A 24212-nucleotide genomic window follows, 5' to 3' on the forward strand; every position below is an offset into this window, starting at 1 on the left:
CGTCTGCCAACCTCCTTGACGCCTCTAAAAAAAAGAAAAAAACCACGAAGGGACGATGGGCATCGTTTTTTTCAGAAGTGGCTGGATCACTGGCTGAAAAGTGAGAGCTGAAATAAAAAGGACAGGCTGGGCTGAGGCAGCTGTGCCGAAAACGAAAATATGAGTCAAAATACCGTTTCGAAAGGTTCGTTGTGTAAGTTTAAGATCTACTTGCGAGGAGGGGAAAATCCCGGGGAGATTCGGCATCGGTGGCCTTGGAGGTGAATTCAGCGATATCCAAGACGATGGGGCTGTGTTTTATACCTTGGTTGTGCGTGAGCAATATCAGGAGCCCCTGCGTGGGAAATACAGGTTGTCCTCAAGTTACAACCGTTCGTTTAGTGACAATTTGAGGGCTGAAAAAAGTGATTTAGGATCGTTTTTCACACTTACATCCATCCCCAGGTTCACATGCTCCACATTCAGACACTCGGCAACTGAGTCGTATTTATGACGGTCACAGCGTCCCCTGGGGGGTCACATGATTCCATTTTGTGACCTTCTGGCAAGCAAAGTCAAGGGAGGAATCTAGATTCACTTAATGACCGTGTTGCTAATATTTACAATGGCAGTGGTTTATGTAACCACCGTGGCTAGAAAGGTCGTAAAATGAAAAAAAAAACACTTAAATGTCTCACTTAGCAACCTAAAGTTTGGGCTGAGTTGTGGTTTGTAAACTTGGCCCTTTGATGACTTGTGGACTTCAACTCCCAGAATTCCTCAGCCAGGCACGCTGGCTGAGGAATTCTGGGATTTGAAGTCCACGAGTCATGAAGGGGCCATAGTTCCCCCATGCTGGCTGAGGAATTCTGGGAGTTGAAGTCCACCAGTCATGAAGGGGCCATAGTTCCCCCATGCTGGCTGAGGAATTCTGGGATTTGAAGTCCGCAAGTCATGAAGGAGCCATAGTTTCCCCATGCTGGCTGAGGAATTCTGGGATTTGAAGTCCGCAAGTCATGAAGGAGCCATAGTTTCCCCATGCTGGCTGAGGAATTCTGGGATTTGAAGTCCGCAAGTCATGAAGGAGCCATAGTTTCCCCATGCTGATTGAGGAATTCTGGGAGTTGAAGTTCGCAAGTTATGAAGGAGCCATAGTTTCCCCATGCTGGCTGAGGAATTCTGGGAGTTGAAGTCTGCAAGTCATAAAACAGCCAAGTTGGAAGACCCATGCGTTAGATCCATCAGCTGCTTGGCGACACATGTCAGTCAAGAGAGGAACATTTGAATAAAATCTGGATGGATTTTCCCTCTCTACCCCTCTCAAAAAAAAAAAAAAAAAAATTCAGTGTCATAAAACCTAACAAACAGGAACAAGTACCGAAAATCAGAAACAGAGAAACGAAAAAGAAATGGAACAAAAAGGAACAAAAACAGAAATCGTAGAAATTGTGGCCTTTGGCCCAGCTTTCTCTCGAATAATTGTCATCTGAAACTTTTCCCCAAGGCGTCTAAGTCTCATTTTTAATTTCCAAAACCTGAAATGCTCAATTTGGGGTTTTTTCCTCCCTCCTTCTTTCAGCACAAAGCTTAAATCAGGTTTCTGTCTTTATTTTATTTTATTTATTTATTTATTTAAAAAAAGTCTTCGTGGTTTTTCTGTGTGACCAAACCGGTCAGTTTCACTGCCTCTGTAAGATCTGACAGTCTTAAAATCCAGACTTCCACAGCAGACTTTCCATTGCTTTTCTAAGTGTTTTGCACACAATAATCTTACAGCTGTTAGCGTATACAATATTAATTTCTTCAGTTCCTTTTCCAATTCCTCGTGCCTAAAGCCCAATTCTGGTTTCGTCGTGGCGTTTGGTCAGTACTAGCATTTGCACGATTGTACAAAATGAAGGATTTTCTAAATTCAAGATCTAGGAACAGAAAAACTTGTAAAATAAGGGGTCACAATTGCTTGGAGTTGGGTGGCACATAAATTCATTATTGTTACTATTTTTGTTGTTGTTGATATAATCTTCCAGTTAGATTCACAGTCTAGGACAGATGGAAATTGAATAGTTCCAGCCCTTACCAAGGACCTAAGAATTATTAAGGTAGTTTTAAGAATATAAGCAGTTCCAAGCTAAGTATATTTTTTTAGTAAAATAAGAGTGTTATTTATTTATTTGTTATTTTTATTATTAGGTTAATATAGCTTGTACATCCGTGTTTGTTGCACCATAAATATGCATGAAAATATGCACAAAAACGCTGAATAAATGCATAAATTATTATAGTTGGTTACAATCCGTCAGATGTTCAGACTGAATTTTACGTTTCTGTCCTTACCTTTCGAGGCAGATGTTGTTGTTAAAGGTCTCATTACTATTTTATGTTTTTAATTTTTATTATATTTTATTCATTACTGATTATTTCATTTTTATTATCATTGTAGTCTGTCAGCCAGTCAGCCAGATGTTTAGATGGGATTGAATTAAAAAAATAGCTAATAAATGAACAATTAAGACAATATCTTCTGGACACCTCTGCGTTAAAATTACATTCTTAAAAAAATACATCACAATATTAAAGGTGCATCCTTACCGCCTTATTAAAAAGGAACATCTTTCCTCCTTGCCCAACCATAAAACCCAGGAAATCATACTAAACCATGGTTTGTCCTGGTTTACAGAATAGAATAGAAAATACGGACTAGAATAGAATAGAATAGAATAGAATAGAATGGAATGGAATAGGAATGGAATGGAATGGAATGGAATGGAATAGAATAGAATAGAATAGAATAGAATAGAATAGAATAGAATAGAATAGAATAGAATAGAATAGAAAATATGGAATGGAATGGAATGGAATGGAATAGAATAGAATAGAATAGAATAGAATAGAATAGAATAGAATAGAATAGAATAGAATAGAATAGAAAATATGGAATGGAATGGAATGGAATGAAATGGAATAGAATAGAATAGAATAGAATAGAATAGAATAGAATAGAATAGAATAGAATAGAATAGAAAATATGGAATAAAATAGAATAGAAGTTGGAAGGGACCTTGAAGGTCATCTAGTCCAACCCCCTGCTCACGCAGCAAACCCTATACCATTTCAGACAAATGGCTGTCCAGTCTCATTTTAAGAACTTCCAGTATTGGAGCATTCAGTAGGCTTATTTCTGGGGAAGGTTCCTAGCAATTTTATTTTATTTTTTCATAAAAAAAAATGGGTTTGCAATTTTTGCAGAGTTTGAAAACCTTCACCCGAACGGCCATTTAATGACAGGTTTTGCACGGCACCGATCTTACATAGAAGAACAGAGTTGGAAGGGACCTTGGAGGTCTTCTAGTCCAACCCCCTGGTCAAGCAAAAGAGTCTATCCCATTGCAGACAAAAGGCTGCCCAGTCTCTTCTTGAAAACCTCCAGCGTTGGAGCACCCACAACTTCTGGTGGCAAGCTGTTCCACTGGTGAACTGTTCTAACTGTCAGGAAGTTTCTCCTTAGTTCCAGGTTGCTTCTCTCCTTGACGAGTTTCCATCCATCATTTCTCGTCCTCCTTTTCTTTCATATATGTGAAAGAAAAAAATTGTTCACGGGTCGTTAAACAACAGGTACGTTAAGTCAGCTCCTTCATTGTAGAAGGTCTGCAGGGAAATGAAAACTCAGGTCTCCCCCGTTGTCTGCGATGGCATTCTGGAAAAAAATAAAATAAAAATAATTGGGACAGTGGGCCTTACACTCCCAGGCAAACATCAAAACGCATCAACCTGTCAATGCAATGTACGGGGATGTCTTTCACTTTTGCAAGAAAGGGTGGTTGTTGTTTTTGGGTGGCCTTCACTTTCTCTCCGTAAAAAGGAGAAAACTGGTCCGAGCTGAGCATCCCATCCATCTGTCAATGCAAAAAACATCCAATGAAGAGTTTCATCTGTCGGAACCATGACACCATAATTTCACAAATGGAGAGAGAGAGAGGGGGGGGGGTTTAATAAGAGACTGACAGCCACTTGTCTGAAATGGTATAGGACAGAGGTAGGCCACCTTGGCTCTTTTATGACTGGTGGACTTCAACTCCCAGAATTCCTGAGCCAGCCATGCTGAGGGGAAAGGGAGAGGTTGCCAAGCTGAGCCATGCTGGCTGAGGAATTCTGGGAGTTGAAGTCCACAAGTCATGAAAGGACCATAGTTCCCCCATGCTGGCTGAGGAATTCTGGGAGTTGAAGTCCACAAGTCATGAGGGGGCCATAGTTCCTCCATGCTGGCTGAGGAATTCTGGGAGTTGAAGTCCGCAAGTCATGAAGGGGCCATAGTTCCCCCATGCTGGCTGAGGAATTCTGGGAGTTGAAGTCCACAAGTCATGAAGGGGCCATAGTTCCCCCATGCTGGCTGAGGAATTCTGGGAGTTGAAGTCATAAAAGAGCCAAGGTTATCTAACCCTGCTCTAGGCCTAGGCCGCTTTATGACTGGTGGACTTCAACTCCCAGAATTCCTCAGCCAGCTGTGCTGAGGGGAAAGGGAGAGGTTTCCAAGCTGAGCCATGAATTCTGGGAGTCATAAAAGAGCCAAGGTTGCCTACCCTTACTATAGGGTCTCCTGCTTGAGCAGGGGGCTGGACTAGAAGACCTCCAAGGTCCCTTCCAGCTCTCTTCTGATTCTGATTCCGAGTTTCTGTCGAGAAAAGGAAGAGAAGAGGGTGAATTGGTTTTCCAGTAACACAGCCTTGCTAGAGATAAGCAAATATCTCAATAGAAGGGTGATAAAACTTCACACTTTCCTATCAAATGTCCCGTGTCTGATTTTCAATAGGGTAATAATAAAAGATAATAATAATGACGTGGCAGTATTAGGTGGTCCTCGGCTTACGACCACAACTGAGCCCACCAGGATTTATGTCGCTAAGTTGTTAAGTGAGGTTTGTCCCACTTCTACAACGTTTCTGCCCACGGTTGTTAAGTGAATCACTGCAGTTGTTTCAGTGAGCAACACGGTCATTAAACGAATCGGGCTCTTCCCCATCAATTTTGCTGGCCAGAAGGTCACAAAAGGGGATCACATGACACCCCGGGGACGCTGCGACCGTCGTAAATACGAACCGGTTGCCCGAGCGTCTGAATTTTGATCACATGACCACGGGGATGTTGCAACGGTCGTAAGTGTGAAAAACGGTCGTTAAGCCACGTTTTTCAGTGCCGTGGTAACTTCGAACAGTCACTAAACGAACTGTTATAAGTCAAGGACTAGCTGTAGCTGGAGAGGGCAGAGGCGAAGAGAAAGAACAGAAGAAGATAAAGAAATACAAAAAGGCCTGCAAATAGAAATAAAAGGATTGTGTCAAAAGAAAGCAAAGATAGCACCAATAGCAATTAAGGTGCCTTGGCTGCAATCCCAAAACACCAGTGACGTTGACAAGTTCACCATCAGTCAATTGCAAAAGGCAGCTTTATATGGTGCAATTTCCATCCATCCCATCAACCTCTGCCTATCCCAGGTCCTTGGGAAGGACTTGAGAGGTGGATAAAAATGCCAAATCTGGTCTAAATATCTGGCTGATTGTGCAACAGAACCATAATAATAATAATAGCTATCGGCATTGACAAAAATCGCCATCAGTCAATTGCAGAAGGCAGCTTCACTCCCAACATCCTGCAAGGGGACTTTCAACAACATCAAACACATCTGCCTCTCCATCCAAGGTCCTTGGGAAGGACTTGATAGATGGGTAACATGCCACGTCTAATTGAAATAATTGGCTGATTGTGCAATAAATCATAATAACAACCATTGGTCACTGACACAAATCCGTATCTGTCAATTGCAAAAGGCAGATTGACTTGGAACAGCTTCCATTCGGCCATGGAGACCTTTAACAGCATCCAATATCCACATCTGCCCATCCCAGCTCCTTGGGGAGGACTCGATAGGTGGATTAAATATGCCAAATCTGGTCTAACCATAATAACAACCATGGACATTGACCAAAATCACCATTGGTCAATTGCAGAAGGCAGCTTGATTGAGAATAGCTTCCATCCGTTAACACCATTAAACATCCACATCTGCCTATTGCCATCCTTGGCAAGGACTCGATAAGGGCAAATCCAGTTTGAACATCTGGCTGACTGTGTAAGCAACAACAACAACAACAACAATATAACCATTTGAACACCATTGGCATTGACAAAATCAGCATCGGTCAATTGCAAAAGTCAGCTGGACTCCGAACAGCTTCCATTCTGTGAGGCCTTGAATATTATGAAACAAGAACACCTGCCTATTCCAGATCCTTGGGAAAGACTATCCACTTTAAACGTCGGGCTGACTGTACAACGAACCATCATTTATTAAATGCATCTATTGCCTGACTTCCAGCCAGTGGTTATTTCCTTCAAATCCCCCTTAACCATGGAAGTTCTTTTTCAAGCTGGCCTTGCAAAACAAAACAAAACAAAACAATATTAAATCATCCCAGCAGCTGTACTTCAACAACCAGCTTAAGCAGATTTTTTTTTTTTTTTAAAGGAGCTGCCTGCCCACAAGCCCAAGTTGGCTTGTTTGGGGTTCAACCGGTTGTGTGAACCCAGCCGCGCTTGTTCCGATGTGCATTCAATGAGTTAATACACTGGTTTGAGTCCCGGGAACATCGTGTTCCTCACTGGCTGTTGAGGTAGCCAAGTTTAAACAGAAGGATTTCCAAGCTGAAAATGAAAGTTTTAAGCCTGGAGGCTACCTTAGCAAAACAAGGCAACCGACTCGGTTGAGCGAGTTTTATCCCTTGCAGGGAGGGAGGGATATCTGGACGGGCCCTTGAAAAGCCAGACATACCTGTTTAAGGATCACCTTGACTTTTCAGGAGCTAATGCAGCTTCCAAGGGCTGATTCCTTCTAGACATTATTATTATTATTATTTTGCACTGTGGTCTGCTAAAATACTTCTTTAGCTCCATTTGGGGTATGTGGTAGTCCAGCAAAAGTCAGAGCCAGCTGGGTTAAAGAAAGAAAGATATATGTCTTCGGTTATTCGGGTTTTTTCCCGTGTCAAATTGGAAGTGTCTTGGCGACGTTTTGTCGTTTTGTCGTTACTCCTAGAAGCATAAAGCCGAAAACACCAGCCTGAAGATGATGAATGGGACTTCGTCAAAACGTCGCCAAGACACTTCCAATTTGACGCAGAAGAAAACCCAAATAACCAAAGACCTACATACAAACACCCGCGAAAACCTCAGAAAACATATACATAGAAATTTAAAAAATTAAATACTGCATTTTATTTGCTTTTTGCATTTATTTGTGCTTTTTTGTATTTGTAACCTTTGTGTAGCGGCCACAGAGGGAAAATTCAATGCAAGAGAATGGAAATTCTAATTTATCTTAATCCCAAATTTGTAAAGATGTGGGCGGGGGAGGGGTGTCCTTTCTTGGTATGGTGGAGGTCAGAGGTTGGTGCTGAATTTCCACGCAATATTTTTATTGACTGATTTGATTTCTGAAGCTGTTGTCCATGGCGTTCTATATTTATTTATTAAATTGGCATCCAGATTTTCAAAATGTGTTCATAATGGCTGTTGATTTTGACTATATATACTTATATATATATATAAAATCAACAACCGTCATGAGCACATTTTGAAAATCTGAATGCCAATTTAATAAATAAATATAGAATAGTTGGGAATTATTTTTGTTAGAACTTGGCTAACTTGACTATATGTGTGTGTGTGTGTGTGTGTGTGTGTGTGTAAGTTAGCCAAGTTCTAACAAAAATAATTCCCAACTCACTCGAGAACATAGGCAATGCAAACAGATTCAAAACAAAGTTAGAATTTATATATGTCTTTGTTCAGAACTGCCCAAGCAGCCATTTGATTGCTCTAAGCAGAGCAGAGCTCAAAGAAAATGCATTAAAAATATGTGTGTGAATACACATGTAGGCACAATACATATTTTATTATTGACATTATTTAAACAAACAGTATCAACTAGAGCCGAAGCTCTCTGGACAGTTTACCACAAACACAACAAAAACAAACAAACAAACAAACAAAAAAACAGAATTTAAATACAATTTGGAAGCCTAAATTAATTTTAATATTTTAATGGGAATGTTGTTGTTTGTCTATTGACTCCAAGCTAGGCTGCCCAGAGGCCTCTCTCTCAGCGACGGGGAGTTAAGGAAATACAAAATAAATCAGTAATATCAAATCAAATACAGTTCAGAGTCATCTTACAAAACGGGCAGCAGCGAGGTGCTCGTCAAATCTAAAATATTGTTTTAGAGCATTTGAGCCTTTGCAAAGCTCAATTTTAGAAGGAGGTGATGGAAAACGGGAAATGTAAGCTCTGTGTACCAAATTAATAGCTATAAATATGATTTAAATAAAATTTTGAAGCTTAATTTTAATATTTTAACATGAGTGTTATATGTTGTGTTTATGTGTGTGTATATATATAACCTCAGAAAACATATATATATAATATAAACATGTATGTATATATATTACATGATATGCTGTCCAGGGCCCCTCTCTGAGAGAGATGGAGGGTGAAGAAATAGGAAATGAAAATAAATAATACCAAATCAAGCATAATACAAAGTCATCTTACAAAACAGGCAGCAGTAAGGTGATAGCCGGGTCTAAAATACTGTTTAATTAACACACAGTCCAAATGCCATTAGAACAAAATACCCCCTTCCAAATATTCATATGTACGAAGCATTCTTAGAAGACGGCATGATAAAATAAGATTAAAAAATGCCAACTCTTATCCCAAATTTTAAATCTTCAGTGTCTCCTGCTCAGCACCCTAACAACATGGTCAAAAATCCAGCAAAATCTTGTTTGCATGTACTGGTGACAGTACATTTGTCTGAAATGGTATAGGGCTTCCTGCCTGAGCAGGGGGTTGGACTAGATGACCTCCAAGGTACCTTCCAACATTATTGTTGTTGTTATTGTTATTATTATTATTATTATGGATCATCGCACAGTCAGCCAGATGTTCAGACTGGATTTGGCATTTTGTCTACCTATCGAGTCCTTACCCAGGACCTGGGATAGGCAGATGTGGATGTTTGATGGTTGTTGTTGTTACTATTATTATTATTATTATTATTATTATTATTATTATTATTATTATTATTACTACAGTCAAGCAGGGTGATAGTCTGATCCAAAATGTTGTTGAATTAATACGCAATTTGAGTACAATTAAATAATCTTACTTATTTAAGTAAGCATCCTAAAGATTCTTCATAGCGATAAATGTACAGGGGAAGGGGCTATTTTATTTTATTTTATTTTATTTAAAAAAACCCTCCCCCTGTACATTTATATTCAAGGAGCCCAAGATTTCTGTCACTAAGCGTGACATTCATTAAAGGAGTTCTGCCCCGTTTTACGACGTTTCTTGTCACGGTTCTTAAGGGAATCACTGCAGGTGTTAAGCGAGGAACGCAGTCGTCAAGCGAATCTAGCTTCCCCATCGTCGGAAGGTCGCCCAGGGGGACCAAGTGACCCCCCCCCCGGGACGCTGCAACGGTCCTAAGTGGGAAAAATGGTCATAATCTTTCTCTTTTTTTTTCTCTCCAGTGCCTTCAAACTGTCACTAAACGAAGTGGGGTAAGTCGAGGGGTACAGGAAGCCTCTTTAGGACAGGGGTCTCCAACCCCCGGTCTGTGGCCCAATACCGGCCCGCAGCATGCCAGCAACTGGTCAGCAGAAACAAGCAAAGCCCCATCCGTGGGATGCAGGCACCACACAAAACCACGTCCCCTTTGGTCCCTGGAAAAAGCTTTCTCCAAGGCACCGGTCCCTGGTGCCCGAAACGTTGAGGACTTCTGACTTAGAGTCTCCTGCTTGAACAGAGGATTGGACTAGAAAAAGGGTCCCCAATCCCCGGTCTGTGGCCCAATACCGGCCTGCAGCATGCTAGCAACCGGTCCGCAGAAACAAGCAAAGCCCCATCCGTGGGATGCAAGCAGCACACAAAACCACGCACTTTCCGGTCCATGGCAAAAACCTTTCTCCAAGGCACCGGTCCCTGGTGTCCAAAAGGTTGGGGAACCTGTGCTTTAGGAGACCGCAGGATAAAGTAAGGTGTAAAAAATTCAACCGCCATCCCCAAATTTGAAGACTCGGGCTCTCTCTCGTCCGGAGGACCACAATAACCCAGAGGCAAAAAGCCTTGCGGTGCATCTTAAATCCTGGCCTGCTAATTTGGCAAAGCTACCGTCTCGAACACACCGAAGGCGCACACACCGCTTTTATGACACATCATCAAAACCCGTTTGTTTTTGCGGAGGTTGCAAGGGCTCACGTGCAGAGTTCATCTCGCTGCTTGTTAGCCAAGGTCAAAGACAGCGAGAGGGAGAGCAAAGAGGCGGAGAGCTGGAGGACAATAAAAGGATAATATAATAATTTTTTTTAAAAAACCCTCCGTGCTTTTTAAAAATTACAAGCCCCCCCCCCTCTCCGTGATGTTTAGGAGCCCTAAAGCAAACAAGCAGTGAAACCACTCCGGTGACAAGAAAGATAAAACCTTTTTAACACCTCCTGTGGCCTCTGGCTGATGTTTAGGTGAGTGTGACTTATCCCCCAACGTGTGAAATGCGCACCAACTGCTAAAGCAGCGGTTCTCAACCTGTGGGTCAGGACCCCATTTGGGGTCGAACGACCATTTCACAGGGGTCGCCAAACAACGCAGTCCGCCATTCCCCCCCCCCTTTTCCTTAGCTGTGCTGCTCCCTTTTATTCTATTGGCTTTTGAAAGCCAATAGAATAGACTCTCTTGAATACAGTCTCATTCTATTGGCTTTCAAAAGCCAATAGGAATTGTCCAGGCTGTCTCTGCCCCGCTGAGCCCGCCAAAAGTCCCATTCTGCAAACGGTGCTGCACCAGTTGAGTAGTCCTCGACTTACGACCGGTTGAGTAGTCCTCGACTTACGACCGGTTGGGGGGTCACGGCATTAAAAAGGTTGAGAACCACTGTGCTAAAGCCAACTGGGGGTGCTAGTTCACTCTCCATCCCACCAGAGAATGGAGCTAAGTTTGACCTCTTGGAGAGGAAAAAATTTACGATGCTTCCTGTCTGAAGGGAGAAAAGAAAGAAAGAAAGAAAGAAAGAAAGAAAGAAAGAAAGAAAGAAAGAAGGGAGGGAGGGAGGGAGGGAGGGAGGGAGGGAGGGAGGGGAGGAGGGGGGAGGGAGGGAGGGAGGGAAGGAAGGAAGGAAGGAAGGAAGGAATGAAGGAAGGAAGGAAACCAGATTTAATTTAGAACCTCAAGGAAACATGCATTATGAAAGCAGCCGAGTGTGAAACACACCCCTGTGATGGCTTAATTGACGTTGACGGGGTTAAGAAAAGAGTTGCATCCCATGTGCAAACTCCATGTGGTTTGAATAACATTGCATGGGGTGAGTTAGCAAAACAGCTTTGCAAAAAGCGCTCGTATTTCTAGAGGAGAAGGACAAAACTTTGAGGTTGGCCGTAACAGGCTCACAGACTCGGAAGGGACCCCGAAGGTCTTCTAGTCCAGCCCCATTCAAGCAGGAGACCCTATACCTTTCCAGACCAATGGCTGTCCGGTCTCTTCTTTAAAAACCTCCTGTGTTGAGGCACCCGCAATATCTGAAGACAAGGATTAATCGTTCTAACTCTTGGAGAAATAAATAGAACGAGGTTCAATGTTTGAAAAGCTCTCGTTGAGTTGTAAACTGTGATTTGCGGCTCAGGGCAGGCGTAGCTGACTGGCCTCTTCGGATAGCAAGGATCAAGAGCTGAGAATACAGCAGAAGTGGGTGAGAGAGAGTGTGTGTGTGTGTGCGTGTGTGCGTTTGTGTGCGGAGTGCTATGTACACAACCCAATTTGGTGTATAAAGCTTGGTGGAAATGTACAGAACGTCCATCAACAGAATGCAAATCGCAGCTCGCCCAGAACGGGGCATGTTTTGCTCCCTATAATAGTTTTAATTGAGTGTGTTCCTCGCTGATTAAAAGACCTTTTCTCGGTGTAAAGGGCGGGTGATGCGCCACTGAAAGTTTGCCAAGGAAGGAAAAACTGCCATTTTAAGTCCTGACTTGTGCCCTACCAAGAAGACAGACCGAGTGATGACATGTCAGGCAAATTGCATTTAAAAAGAGAGAGAGAGAAATCACTTTATTGAAGTCCCCCCCCCCCGCAAAAAAAAAAAGTAGGACTGAAAGATAAATAAGAAAAGGAGGGGAGGAAAGCTGGAAGTAAGGGAAAGTTGGGAAGGAGGTGAGATCAAAGGGAAGAAAGAAAGAAAAAGAAGGAAGGAAGAGAAGGAAGAGAAGAGGGACAGAAAGGGAAAAGAGGAAAAAAGGAGAGACGGAGGGAGAAGGAAGAAAGGAAAGGAAAGGAAAAAAGGAGGGAGAGGAAGGAAGGAAGGAAAGGAAAGAGAAAAGAAAAGAAAAAAGAAGAAGAAAGGAACCCACAGATTAACAGATCCACATCAGGAGATGTTTCTCCACCAACCCTGCTTGTGCAACTCACTTGCCCCCCCCCCCCAGCCTCTGATCTGAGCAGGGGGGGGGGCGGCTCCCTCTGCCAGTCCTTGGAAGAGAGCGGCAGACGGTGCCCAAGGGCAAAGCTTCTCCCTCCGCCCTGCAAATTCAGGGCCTGCACACACACACACACACACACAGAGGGGGGGAGGGAGGGAGGGAGGGAAATGGAAAGAGAGAGAGAGACAGGGAGGGAGAGAGAGAGGGAGGGAAAGCGAGGGAAAGGGGAGAGGGAGGAAAGAGAAAGAGGGGGAGGGAGGGAGGGAGAGGAAAGAGAAGGAGGGAAGGGGGGAGAGGGAGAGGAAAGAGAGAGGGAGGGAGTGGGAGAAGAAAGAGAAAAAGGGAGGGAGGGAGTGGGAAAGACAGAGAAAGAGAGAGAGGGAGGGAGAAAGAGAGAGAGGGAGGGAGGGAGAGAGAGAGAGGAAAGAGAAAGAGGGAGAGAGAGAGGGAGAAAGAGAAAGAGAGAGGGAGAGAGGGAGGGAAAGAGAAAGAGGGAAAGGGAAAGGGGAGAGGGAGAGGAAAAAGAAGGAGGGAGAGGGAGAAAGAGAAAGAGAGAGGGAGAAGGAGAGAGAAAGAGAGGGAGGGAAAGAGAAAGAGGGAAAGGGGAGAGGGAAGGAGAAAGAGGGAGGGAGAGAGAGAGAAAGAGGGAGGGAAAGAGAAAGAGGAAAGAGGGAGAGGTAGTGGAAAGAGAGAGGGGGAGGGAGGGGAGGGAGAGGGAGAGAGAGGGAGAAGGAGAGAGAAAGAGAGAGGGAGGGAAAGAGAAAGACAGAGGGAAAGGGGAGAGGGAGAGGAAAAAGGAGGGAGAGGGAGAGGAAAGAGAGAGGGAGAAGGAGAAAGAGAGGGAGGGAAAGAGAAAGAGGGAAAGGGGAGAGGGAGAGGAAAGAGGGAGAGGTAGTGGAAAGAGAGAGGGGGAGGGAGGGGAGGGAGGGGGAGGGAGAGGGAGAGAGAGGGAGAAGGAGAGAGAAAGAGACAGAGGGAAAGGGGAGAGGGAGAGGAAAAAGGAGGGAGAGGGAGAGGAAAGGGAGAGGGAGAAGGAGAAAGAGAGGGAGGGAAAGAGAAAGAGGGAAAGAGAGAGGAAAGGGAAAGAGGGAAAGGGGAGAGGGAAGGAAAGAGAAAGAGGGAGGGAGAGGGAAAGAGAGGGGGGAGGGAGAAGGAGAGAGAGGGAGGAGAGAGAGGGGGGGAGAGAGGGAGGGAAAGAGAAAGAGGGAAAGGGAGAGGAAAGAGAGAGAAAGAGAGAGGGAGAGAGGGAGGGAAAGAGAAAGAGGGAAAGGGAGAGGAAAGAGAGTGAGGGATGCCAAAAATTCCCCAAGTCCTCCAACATAGCAGCTTGCAGTGACCCAGCTCTTTGTGACCCAGCCCCTCGTCTCCAAAACCTCTGATTTGACAGTGGCGAGGAGGTGGCTTGGCAGCAGCCAGCGACACCCTGGTGTTGTTGTGTTGTTGTCGTTTGAGGGTCGGGCAGCCTGCCACGGCTGTTAGCCCCAACAGCTGATGGGATTCTGTATTTCACGCCCGGCCAGGCAATCAAGTGACGCCAGTGGCTTTGCACCCCTCTTTTGGGAGAAGCCAGCTTTGGCCTTCAAAGAGGACAGAACCCGGAGCCCACCCCAAATCCTGGCTTGTGGAAAAAAAAAATCACACCCCTTTGGCTCCAGCGGGTGTGTGTGTGTGTGTGTGAGAGAGAGAGAGAGGGGGGGGGGCTTATCTATCTTAAATCACTTTGTCTCCAGAAGTCGTGGGTGCTCCAACACTGGAGCTTTTTTAAGAAGAGACTCGGCAGCCATTTGTCTGAAAGTGGCAGGGTCTCCCACTTGAGCAGGGGGTTGGGCTAGAGGACCTCCGGGGGTCCCTTCCCACTCTCTTATGTTCTGTTGTTCTGCTATTCTTTGCTGCTGGCTCCTAAACGGCTGATCGTCCCGCAGCCTCTGATTCAATGCAAAATGAAGATTTAAAGTCCAGGGGTAGGCAACCTTGGCTCTTTTATGACTCGTGGACTTCAATTCCCAGAATTCCTGAGCTGAAGTCCACGAGTCATAAAAGAGCCAAGGTTGACTCCCCCTGATTTAAACCCAACAGCTACACACCTCTTTGCTGGTCTGGAGCAAACCGCGATCTGCAAATGGGATTTTTTATTTTATTTTATTTTTGCACCGAGCAGAACCGTTTGCTACAGGTTGCATCGATCCAAGTTTTGCCCCGTGCATGTCAGCTTTAAATTGCAGCTGCATCAGATTCGGGGACGGTGCTTCCCTTAGCAACCAAAATTATGGTTTTTAAATCGGATGATCTGGCTTTTTGATCATTCCCCCCAAAAAACTTTACCTAGGTTTTCAGGAACGGTCCAGCAATACGGTAAATATTTTAGGTTTAATACAGAAATGTAAAGTTATGCCAATTGGTAAGGTATTAAAGTAGGCAAAAACATTGTATTTGGGGGGGTCCCGATTCTATTTACCCGTGCAAGGATTTGGCTCATCAAACTTGTCTATTATTTTATTACACAACCTTGCAAGGCTGCGTGGCTTTTGCAACTTTGTGTGACCAAAGTTTGATTTGCCCAAAGGCGCCGAGGGGGCGATATTTGATCTAAAAAAAAAAAAAAACATTTCTAGCCTTCTCAAACTGCAGGCTGAGGCCATCAAGACTTGCATTTGAGGAACCCCACTAAGGACTAGCAGCTTAACTGAATTATAACTGAAACTTAATCAAGGAGAGGAGCCACCTGGAACTGAGGAGAAATCTCCCAACAGTGAGAAGAATGAACCCGTGGAACGGTTTGCCTGAAATATTATGGGGTTTTCCACTCGAGGGGCGGAGGGGTTGGACTAGATGACCTCCAAGGTCCCTTCCAACTCTTGTTAATCCCGTTTTGGAAGCTGCTGCAGAATTAAAGCAGCCTCGATTTCACCTTCCACGTGGCCCTTGCATAGCTTTTTTGTTTGTTTGTTTGTTTCAAAGAAAAATCTGACAGCGAACTTCCCAATTCTGTGGGGAGGCAACCTGGCAGAAGAGAAAAAATTGCTTTTTTGTTGGGTCAGAAAGAAGAGGCTGGATTCAAATGGAAAACAGCTGGGGATTTATTTTATTTTATTTTATTTTATTTTTAACCAACAAAACAAAACAAAGCAAAGCAAAACATAACACACACACACACACACACACACACACGGTATATAATTCTCCCCCCTTTTTTTTAACAGCGATTACGTAACGGTAATCTTCTATTATTTACATTTCCCCCCTTATTCTTCTTTAGAATATTTCTCCTTATTGCCCCGTTGTTTCTTATTTACATTTTTCTTCTTTCATATTCTACTTCTTACTAAGAATAATTCATATTATTATTATTATTATTATTATACATTATTATACACATAATAGAGGAGAATAAATATGGAAAGGTCAGAAGTGAAAGTATTTTATTTTATTTGGTGGGGGGGGGAGTTGTTAGCTGAAGGCAAGGGCAGCTCAGCCCAAAAGCCAACATTACAATATTTCTTAATTTATGGGCCACTTCGAGCCAAAGGGCACCAAACAGAAGTGCCTGCAAATAATAATAATAATAATAATAATAATAATAATAATAATAATAATAATAGCTGGAGAAGATAACAAAATACAAAGACCTACAAATAGAAATAGAAAGACTGTGGCAAAAGCAAACAAGGGTAGTACCAATAGTCACTTGGTTAGTTTCCAATCCATTGCTTCTTGTCCTGCCTTCTGGTGCTTTGGAGAATAGCTTGACTCCCTCTTCTTTGGGGCAGCCCCTGAGATACTGGAATACAGGCTATCATGTCCCCCCTCGTCCTTCTCTTCGTTAAACTAGACATACCCAATTCCAGCAGCCATTCCTTATATGTTTTAGCCTCCAGTCCCCTGATCATCTTTGTTGCTCTTCTCTGTACTCTTTCCAGAGTCTCAACATCTTTTTTTATATCGTGGTAAGGGGGCCCTGGGATATACAAGCCATCCATCCTCACAAGGACCCCAACCCAACCTGTCACAAACCTGCACAAAAAAATAAGGCACCTTGTTCCACCAGTAACCCCATCTCCATGATTGCATGTCAGAATCTCTTGCACCAGCCTGCTCTTTGCACCCAGGGAAATTATTTCTACATTCAGCTGCATAGTGAACAAAAATAAATAAATCACTTTTTTGCAAATCTATAACGGATCCCGAAGGTCAAAACCAAGATCCTTTATATATATATATATGTATGTATGTATGTATGTATGTATGTATATGTATATGTATATGTATATGTATATATATATGTATATGTATATATATATATATATATATATATATATATATATATATATATATATATATATATACACACACCACACACATATACATATTCAAAAAAATACTGGCAGTTTATGTGACTTATTATCCCATCCCCTGGATAATTTGGCCTCTGGTTTTTTTTTAATTTATTTTTTTCCTTCTCTCCAAGGGTTTTCTGCCAGCTGTTTATTTTTACTCTCTCCTGGGTCTTCTGAAGTGCATTTTATTTTGAGAAGGATTTTGAAGAGCCACATTTCATCATCACGAGGGTCTGCAAAAGAGGGTCAACGGAAGTGAGCATTTGCGGACCCTCCATGAAGAGAGTGGCGCATTTAAGCATTTGCAAAGCTTGAATTTTAGAAGGAGATTCTTGAAAACAAGGATACTAATTTAAGCCCTGCTCACCAGGCTAACCGCTATCTTCACTTCGTCCACAGCCAAAGCCCTCTGGGCAATTTATAATAAACAAGTAGAAACGAATTTTTTTTTTTAAAAAAAAAATACAGTTTAAAGGCAATTTTTAAACCTTAAATTAATTTTAATATTTCAATGGGAATATTGGTTGCCGTTTGTATATTGATTCCGTGGTACGCCGCCCAGAGGCCCTTGCCTGACCGGGGGGGGGGTGTTTTAAGAAATAGGAAACTTGAAATAAATCATATGAAATCAAACACAACACAGTCATCCTACAAATTGGGCAGCAGTGAGGTGCTCGTCCAATCTAAAATATTGTTTTAGAGCATTTGCAAAGCTTTTAGTTCGGAAGGAGGTGATTGAAAACGGAAAATGTAAGCTCTGCGTGGCAAATTATTAGCAATCTTCACTTACAAGGTGGGCGAAATTTGTGCCCTTCTCTTAATTATTCCCTTGCATTTTACAGGATTGATTTTATACATATATATAATTATTCTCTTGCGTTTCACAGGACTGATGATAGATAGATAGATAGATAGATAGATAGATAGATAGATAGATAGATAGACAGATACAGATATAGATATATAGACAGACAGACAGACAGACAGATAGCAAGAATCGAATCAGACGTTTTTAAGGGGTTTTTTCCCGTTGTTTTATTTATTTTTTTACTGTTTTTAATTGTTTTCAAATGTTTTTAATATTTTAACTGGAATATAACAACAGCAGCAGCAGCAACAACAATAATAATAAAGTTGGAAGGGACCTTGGAAGTCATCTAGTCCAACCCCTTGCTCAGGCAGGAAATCCTATATACCATTTCAGAGAAACGGCTACCTGAAATATAGGTAGTCCTCTTCTTATGACCACAACTGAGATCAAAATTTCCATTGCTAGGACAGTGAAGTGAGTTTTGCTCCATTTTACGACCATCCTTGCTGCAGTTCCCAAGGAAATCACTGCGGTTGTTAAGTGAGTTACCCGGTCGTTAAGTGGATAGATAGATAGATAGATAGATAGATAGATAGATAGATAGATAGATAGATAGATAGATAGAAAGTTTTTTCCAGATAGACCGGTCTGATTAATGCACCTTGGTATTTTTGACTGGTATTTTTTTATATATATAAATTTCTTTTTTGTTGACAAAGAGTTAAAAAGTGATTATAAGTAGAACTGCAGTATAGCAGTCAAAAATACCAAGGTGCATTAATCAGACCGGTCTATCTGGAAAAAACTTTCTGTCTATCTATCTATCTATCTATCTATCTATCTATCTATCTATCTATCTATCTATCTATCTATCTACTGCAACCATCATAATTTGTGCCCTTCTCATAATTATTCCGTTGCATTTCATAGGAATATATGTATGTATGTATGTATGTATGTATGTATGTATGTATGTATGTATGTATGTTTTTAATTATAAAAAATAGGCCGACATTTTGTCTATGGATAAAATTAAAATTTAAAAAGCAGGCAGTATTTTTTCACTTTGGCGTAGCGAATGATGACATGTTGGCTTTTTGCCCCCTTCGGCTTGTTTTCATGACCAAAGTGCACGCAGTAACGGTAAGTTGGCTTATCTGGAGGATTAGGGTTAAGAATGGGAAGAAAAGCTTTTTATCTGGAGGGGGCCCGGCGTTTGCAAAAACCTATTTTTGTGATTTTTACTAAACTCCACGTTTCTACCCCTCTGGAGCTCCAGGCAAATGACTGGCTCCTCCGAGCATTTTTTTTAGGAGCTTAATATAGAGTTGGAATCACCCGCCAGGATCTCAGATCTCTTTGCTGAATTTACTGCAAAGAATGCAAAAGCTGCCATTGGGTGGAGATTGATTGGATCCAAAGGATCCATAAATCAGGGTGGAATGTTTTCTCTTGCTCTCTGGGGCCCCCTCTGGTCTTCTTAGGAATTGCTTCTCGGGTCTAGTTGGAAGGCCTTCCGTCCCAACATTAAACGGGTCCCATGAGAAGGGAAAGTCCAGGGGCTGGGAAGGGAGGGGGTGTGTGTGAAAAAAGCAGGTGCAAAATGAGCCAGTTTGGTCTAGTGGTTATGGCATCAGTCTAAAAAGCAGGGGATCATGAGTTCAAATCCCGCCTTAGCCATGAAAGCCGGCTGGATGACTTTGGGCCAATCACCAGGAGATGGTGAGTTCTAGTCCCGCCTTAGCCATGAAATCTGGCTGGATGATTTTGGGGCAATCACCAGGAGACGGTGAGTTCTAGTCCCGCCTTAGGCATGAAAGCCAGCTGGGTGACTTTGGGCCAATCACCAGGAGACGGTGAGTTCTAGTCCCACCTTAGACATGAAATCCAGCTGGGTGACTTTGGGCCAATCACTAGGAGACGGTGAGTTCTAGTCCCGCCTTAGGCATGAAACCTGGCTGGGTGACTTTGGGCCAATCACCAGGAGATGGTGAATTCTAGTCCCACCTTAGGCACAACAGCCAGCTGGGTGATTTTGGGCCAATCACCAGGAGACGGTGAGTTCTAGTCCCGCCTTAGGCATGAAAGCTGGCTGGGTGACTTTGGGCCAATCACCAGGAGACGGTGAATTGTAGTCCTGTCTTAGGCACAACAGCCGGCTGGGTGACTTTGGGCCAATTACCAGGAGACTGGGAGTCCTAGTTCCACATTAGGCATTAAAGCCGGCTGGGTGATTTTGGAGCCAGTTCTTCTCTTCCAGCCCAACAAAAGTTGTTGTTGTTGTTGTCGTTGTTGTTGTTATCAGGCGAAAAGGAGGAGGAAGTTGTGTGGGAATATCTTTGCTGCCTTGAGTTCTTTGAGAAAATAATAACGAGTGGGATACAAATTAATTAAATAGAAATAGCAGCATTGCAAATGTGAAATTACACATCAGCCAGGGCTTTCTAGGGACGGGCGTCCAAGAATTCTGCAAATTGCAGAGTTCTGCAATCTGAGCTGGGCACAGCTAGTGACTGGGCAAACTTCCTGGCACCAAGGCAGAAAGAGATAATATTTCTGTCTCCCTTTCTCTGGGATATCGTTTCAAACCCTTCTCTAGCCAGCGGCTGTGGGATTTCCTAGTGGTGCCTCATCCGAGGCTTAACAGGTCCCCACTGTGCTCCAGACAAGGCCTCAAACAAGCCCGGAAAGATGAAGACGGATAAAGAAAAAAAACACAGACGCGATTTCTTGAGTCACCCTGACTGACAATTTCCTGTAGCTTGGCAGTGGGGAAGCCCAAAATTCAGAGTTTTGGGGCCCTGTTTCTTACCATCTCTAGAGCTTTTCTGAATAATAATAATAATAATAATAATAATAATAATAATAATAATAATAATAATAATAATAATAATAATAATAATACTCATTGCTTTTCACCAACGTTTGCTTTCAAAGGACAGTTAATTCAGGAACCCTACTTTGTAATACTTTTCTGATTATTAAAAACGGGCAGATGTTTTATCTGTGGGTAAAATAAAATCTTTAAGAAAGCAGGCCGTGTCTCATTTCGGCGTTATGAAATTACGACATTTTGGCTTTTTCCCTTCGGCTTGTTTTCGTAGCAGTTGAGTCGGCTTATCTGGAGGTTTTACGGTTAAGAATGGAAGGAAAAGCTTTTGGGAAGCGCAAAATGTGATGCCATTATACCCATTTTGTTCATTGGGGCCCAAGTGGAGAGAAAAACAAGGTGTCTGGCTGAAGTTAAAAAGAAAAGAGCTTTAGAGACACGCAGTTGAATAAAAAGGCCCTTTTGGGGAAAAAAAATCAGAAAAAGTCGACAGAAAGCCTTTTCTAGCTATCTAAGGCTGCTTAGGGCAAAAAACAATTAATGGGGTTCATGTAAAAATTGATCCAGCCAGAGATACAGAGAGAAGAGAGAGAGAGATAATAGTTGATAAATAGACAGATAATATAGGTGAGAGAGAGACAGAGATGATAGAGAGATGATAGATGGGTGGATGGATGCAGAGTTGATAGATAATTTTACTTAACGTATGGCATCTACAGACATCATGCAATCAGATATACAACTCTAATAAAAAAAACCCATTATATACACACAAACACAGATAGATGATAAACTGATATGATAAATATATTTACATGAACTTCCTATACACACAGATACCTCCCTATGTACACATTTTAGGAGTATCTATTATATATACCGTATATATATATATATATGTATAATAAAATACGTATATTATATTTAGGAGAATCTCTTATATACTTTTCATATATAAATATATATGTGTGTGTGCGCTTGCTATATATATGTGTGCTTGCTATATATTTATACTATATATAGTATGTAATATATGTGTGTGTGTGTATTTGATCTGTTTTTATATATACCTATATATAAATGTAACATATATATAATTTTATAAACTCTCTATATTTTTAGCCATCCTAAGATATATATATATATATATATATATATATATATATATATATGTGTGTGTGTGTGTGTGTGTGTGTGTGTGTGTGTGTGTGTTCTGAGGTTTTTGCGGGTGTTTGTATGTAGGTCTTTGGTTATTTGGGTTTTCTCCCGTGTCAAATTGGAAGTGTCTTGGCAAGACACTTCCAATTTGACATGGGAGAAAACCCGAATAAAAAAACCCTAGATATATATATTAGATATATATATAATATAGATAGATATAATAATAATAATAGTAAAGTTGGAAGGGACCTTGGAGGTCATCTAGATATATGATATATATCTTATATATAGATATATGATATATATCTTATCTTCTACATATTCATATATCAATATATATGTATATTTGTATGTGTGTGTGTGTATGTATATGTATATACATACACACACACATACATGCATATGTATACACACACACACACACACCCCAATATTTCTTCTTCCCATATTTGGGCTGACCGGGTGCATCATAAAAAAACACTTACATACCAATATATGTATATGTACATGTATGCATGTACACATGTATGTATGTACACACACATACAGACTAGATAGATAGATAGATAGATAGATAGATAGATAGATAGATAGATAGATAGATAGATAGATAGATAGAGGAATATATATAAATTTAGGAAGAACTCTTAATTTTGCTGAGAGGGTGCATGTATGGCGAACTCCTACAACAACTTAATATTAGGAGAGATTCTCCAGTGTGTGTTTTGGGTGTGTGTGTGTGTGTGTGTGTGATCTCTCTCTCTCTTTATTTTATCCTAGGAGTTCTCCCTAAATTCACCCGCTCAGCAAATCTCAGGGAAATTCGCTCCCTGAATCACCCGCTTTATTTTTATCCGCCTTCCGCAGCGGCCTTTTCTCCACAAACGCCCGGCTAGCGAAGGCAGCAGCCGCGGCTCCTGCAAGGGGGAAGAATTCTCATCTGGGCCTAAGAGTACACGAGCCCTTCCTTTCCCCCCCCCCCGCCCCACTACGCCCCCCCCCCACTTCGAGCCATGCGGGGCGACGGCTGCGGACTGTCGGGGGTGGGGGGTTTTCAACCCCTCCCCCCAAGAGACCCCCTTCCTCGGACGGGACTCCGGCGCTAGTCCCTATTGCGGGCGCCCCTCCCCCCCTCCTGCCGGGCAGGGGAAGGGAAGTCGCCGGGTTATTTTTAGCTCTTCCCACCATCTGGCAACAATGAGGCTGTTGACCGTCTCTAAATAAACAAACAAGCCCGAAAAGGGTCCGGATTCCGACGTGCAGCCTAGCTCGAGTCAGGGGGCAAACGAGGACGCGGTCAGCTCACTTCTAGGGCCCCGGTGTGTGTGTGTGTGTGTGTGTGTGTGTGAGAGAGAGAGAGAGAGAAGAAGAAGCGAGGAAAAGGGGTGCCCCCCCTCTCCTCCGCCGACCCCCGACTTGCCCCCTCCGGCTGGCCCTCTGCCAAGGGGCGCGCTCCAGGAATACACCCATCCTCACGTTGCAAAACGAGGGTCAGTTCTCCCACACACACACGCACACCCCCAAAGTGTTTGAACAGCCCTTTGGCTTTACCTTAAGGGGGTCGCCGTCCTCCCAACACCGTAGAGGCCATCCATCCGTGCCCCGGGCGCCCTTGCCTGCCTTCCTCTTCCTCACCCGGCGCCCCATGCAAACGCTGGCTGGGCGAGGGGGGGGGGAGAAGCTCCAGAAAGGTCGCTGCGGGGGCCTGCTTCGCTCTTGCGTCCCCTCCCCGCTTCTAGACTCCCCTGCAGAAAAAGAAGAAAACGGGGTACGGCGGCGCCGCCTGTCCCTTCGGGGTGCCAGCGAAGAAGACACGCGAATCCTTCGGAAGTCCCCCAGCCAGGCGGGGGTCTCCCGCCGCCTCTTCTCCCGGGGTGGGCTTCGCTCTCCGACGGGCTCCGCCGAGCAGGACCGTCCTCCTACGGGAGCAAAATGCCCGCTTCTTTCTCTCATCTCCCCGTTCCCACGACCCTCGAGGCTAAGGAAAGCGAAAGTCTGCCCCAAGGGCCGGTCCGTCCGTCTCTAAAAGGCTCCCGACACGCAGGTCCCGAAGTCACCCCCAAATGTAACAATTCCAGGCTTCTTGCTGCTCCGTTCGGGCGGCGCGAGCCAGACGGGGAGGTCCCGGGTTTCTTTGAACGTGTGAAGCCGCTGCGCTTTCTCTCTCTTTTTTTTCTTCCTTCTTCTTTTTTTGCCCCCGTTTTTCTTTTGCAGCGCAATCCGGATTTGGTTTTTCTTCACCCTCGCTTCGGGGCGACCCCCCCCCTCCCCGTCGCTGCTGTCTCTCCGGGCGGCGGCTGCATTTGTTTGTCTGAACGCAAAGCAAAACTTTCCCTTTTCAGCCCCCCCCTTTCCCCCCCCGCCGCCAAACATTGAAACCTGCCTAAGACACCCCCTCCCCCCCCTTTCCCACCATTCCCCGGCCCGGAGGGAGGAGAGGGGGGGTCTTTAAAAAAAGGGGGGGTGGGAGTTTATGGGGAGGGGGGGGTTAGTGTGAGAGTCGCCCCCCCCCTTCCCGCCCGGAGGAATTAGCCCGGCTGGACGGATTTCTATTATGTCACCGAAAACGCAAATG

General features: G+C 43.4%; 1 long non-coding RNA gene across 1 annotated transcript; it reads right to left on the reverse strand.

The window, feature by feature from the left end:
• Positions 1 to 3162: 3162 nt before the first annotated feature.
• Positions 3163 to 23993, reverse strand: LOC120296639. Its single transcript, XR_005553542.1, has 2 exons — positions 23189 to 23993; positions 3163 to 3673 (listed from the first exon to the last, which is right to left on the reverse strand). It is a non-coding gene; the product is annotated as an uncharacterized LOC120296639 (long non-coding RNA).
• Between the last annotated feature and the right edge of the window lie 219 nt (positions 23994 to 24212).

This window comes from Crotalus tigris, unplaced genomic scaffold (assembly GCF_016545835.1).
Source record: "Crotalus tigris isolate CLP2741 ecotype Arizona unplaced genomic scaffold, ASM1654583v1 scf7180000021401.42387113347:515327, whole genome shotgun sequence".
NCBI classification, from domain to species: domain Eukaryota; kingdom Metazoa; phylum Chordata; class Lepidosauria; order Squamata; family Viperidae; genus Crotalus; species Crotalus tigris.